The sequence below is a fragment of the Rattus norvegicus genome, chromosome 4, assembly GCF_021556685.1.
Source record: "Rattus norvegicus strain SHRSP/BbbUtx chromosome 4, alternate assembly SHRSP_T2T, whole genome shotgun sequence".
NCBI classification, from domain to species: domain Eukaryota; kingdom Metazoa; phylum Chordata; class Mammalia; order Rodentia; family Muridae; genus Rattus; species Rattus norvegicus.
Genome location: NC_141537.1, coordinates 184,447,847 through 184,451,336, shown reverse-complemented (window position 1 = coordinate 184,451,336; position 3,490 = coordinate 184,447,847).

Here is a 3,490-nt window from a genome sequence, read left to right as displayed (position 1 = left end):
CATTAAAGAGAGGAAGGGAGAGAGAGAGAGAGAGAGAGAGAGAGAGAGAGAGAGAGAGAGAGAGAGAGAGAAACAGCATTGAGCAAAAGCCAAGATGAGCTGTGTAGTTAGTTCCAGGTCAGCCAGGTCTGAGTGAAACCCTGAAGGGAGGAAGGGAGGAAAAAGAAAACACGAGTTGGAAATGAGCATATAATGCTGAAAAAATTATTTTCTTTTTGACATTTAAGATAGTGAAGCCTACATGTTGAGGTATATATATCTATATATCATATATAAAATAATTATCATATATATAAAATGAACCAAGAATCAAGCAATAAACTGATATAGCACTTGATAAATGTTAGAACCAAACCAAGCCAAATCTAACCCCACAAAATATTAAGCATTTCTTTTATCTATAGTTAACGGAGCCCCTTTGTTGTGGTGATGCTGGGTTTAGAACCCAAGGCTTTGCACAGACTAGGCAAGGACACTGTCCATGACCCAAATACTCAGGCCACTTGAACACATTTCACGTGCTGGCCCATTTCATCCTATTTAGTAGTCACCAGCCACAGATAACCGATTACTTGAAATGCTAATACAAATGAATAAATGCTCAAAATTGGAATACCATGCCTTTAGTCTTTAGTATTCAGGGACACAGGCAGGCAGATCTCTTGCTAACTTCAGGGTGGAACATGGACAACAAGTATTCAAAGCACCATGTTCAGGTCATAGAACAGTGTAGTGTATGACTCAGTTCCATATATGTACATATATGTCAGCAAGCATCTACTTCCAACAGCTTCAAGGGCTTCAGGGCCCAAAAGCCTGAGAATGGAAGGAAACTGAACACCGTGTGACTTACTCACCTCCTGAACACTCATAAAATAAGAGTACTCTCCTAACAAGTTCCAGGTCAGCTAGGGCTACACAGTGAGACTCCGCCTTACCAAAACACACAAAAAAACAAGCAACAAAATAAACAGCAGTAAACCCACCCCAGAACATGACCCGAACATGGAACTACCATTTGATCCTGTCCTGCCACTTATGTGCACAAGCAAAGAATAAGCACGTCAAACACCTACAGGTTAATAACAGTCGACGCAAGGCACTAGCTAGCCTAGGTGTCCTAACAGGTGAGGATAAAGTCACAATAAAGTTCTAACTACCACAAAATGATGAAAACGGAATGTCTAATGAATTAAGCTTTACCCATGAGGGAAGTTTAAAAAAAGTCAACCTGAGTCTTCTTAAAATATAGATTGCTGAGGGTAAGACAGCTTGCTGAGAGGAGAATTTAGTCAGTACTCACTGTGCACATGTGGAATATCTCACTGTACCCAACCAACACATACACTTAATAAAAACATTTTCAAGTATTCTTTTTCCTGTAAATTCAACTGTTTTTTCTTTCAGTGAGAATCTGCCTTATTAGGGGTGAAGAAATGGTCTAAATCCTACTGCACAGAACTGCAAATTTGGGAATTAACTGATCTTTTACACAGAAACTATTCTTTTCCATTCTTTCCTGAGAATGATTTGAACTTCAATTTGCCACAAAAACTAGCACTTACAAATCAGGTTCTAAATTTAACATGTAAAAGTCACTTCTAAATTGAAAACATTAACAGTTAAAAAAATAATATTTTCAAGCAATGTAACTGTTAAACAAGGTTTTAAAAATTAAAAACCTTTCGGAAAAATGGCTCCACGCTTAAGAACACTTGCTATTCTGTCAGAGGATCCAACTTCAGGTCCCAGAACCTACACCTGGCAGCTCATAACTGCCTATAATTCCAGGTTAGGAGAATCAAATAGTTCTCTGGTCTCTGCAGTCAGTGGCAAACATGCACATACACAAATAGACATAATTAAAATGAATAAATCTTTAAAGTCAGAGATAGAGAGTTGGCTCAGAGTTTAAGAATACTTGTTGCTGGGCTGGAGAGATGGCTCAGCGGTTAAGAGCACCCAACTGCTCTTCCAGAGGTCATGAGTTCAATTCCCAGCAACCACATGGTGGCTCATAACCATCTGTAAAAGATCTGATGCCCTCTTCTGGTGTATCTGAAGACAGCTACAGTGTATTTAGATATATAATAAATAAAATAAATCAAAAAAAAAAAAAAGAAAAAAAAAAGAATACTTGTTGCTGTTATAGAAGACCCACCTAGCAATCAAAACCACTAGTGACTACAGACCTAGAGGCTCCAAAACTCTTATAACCTCAAGTACCAGACACACACATGGCACAGGAATATACATGCAAGAACAACATTTACACACACAAAATAATGAAAATACTGAAACACATTTAAGACAGACGAATGGTGAACAATGTTGTTTTTGGTTTTCTTCAAGTCTAATAATTCATTTACAAGTTGTTTTCATATCTGCATGTACTCTGGTCGTAGTACATTATGCACTTCTGTTTTCTTTTGATTGGGGCAGGATGTTACGCCCCTAGTCTAGACTACTTTTGAAGTAGCAGCAATCTTCCTGCCTCAGCCTTCCATTCAGTGTTTTTTCATAGAAAAAAATTGCACTAGCATTTTCAGATAACCATATATATATTCCTCGATACTGCATAAAAAAGCTGGTAAGCAGGTGCTTCCTACAAGACTGGTGGCATCATGGAAGATGAATCTACAAGGAATTTTCTGCATAACCCTACTAAAATCTTGACTAGCTTCCACTTTCAATGTACTTCTTAAAAGTTGTATGTACAACATTAGGATTTAAAAACCAACAGGACTAGGGGTTAGTTAAGGGCAGAGCACTTCAGCACACATGAGGCCTAGAATTCCATTTCCACTACTACAAGAGGGAAGGGAAGGGAAGATACTTCTAAAAATAACCAATGCTCTCCTAGAAGCAAATGTTCTGTGCTTAGGCTGCCTTAGCCTCCCAGAGGGTGTGCCATCATGACTGACTCATCCACATGTGTCCATTAGTGAGGGTTAAAAAAACAAAACAAAACAGAGAAGTGGAACTGAGAGGACTGAGTTTAGCCAGAGCCAGGCTGACTCCATGACAGGCTCCAAACTGCCATTTTGGGAGACTAGGCCTAAGTTTCTGTTTCCCAGAACTGGAAAAGTCCAAAACAAGTCAAATCCGGGAAGAACCACCTTTCATGCGCAGCCAATGAGGAGCCATCAGAAGCTGCCCCACTACCTAGCCTGAGCAGACAGTTAATCAGCAAAAGTTCCCCATATCCCCCAGGGCTTTAACCAATCACAAAGGCACCCATACCCCTGGAGATTGAGCCAATCAATCAAGGAGAAGAAAGGTAAAATTCACCTATTTCTACCCTAACAGGTTTTAAATGGACCCTGCAAAGTCCATATCTCTGTCTTCCATCCCTATGTATGCTTTACCCCTCCCCCATCCTGGTTCTCTGCAGAATAAATGGTCTTGGTTGCTGCATACTGTTTGAATCTAGGGTATCATTCTTTAGGAATCACAGACCCTTACAGAACCATGAAGACTTAAACTGTAG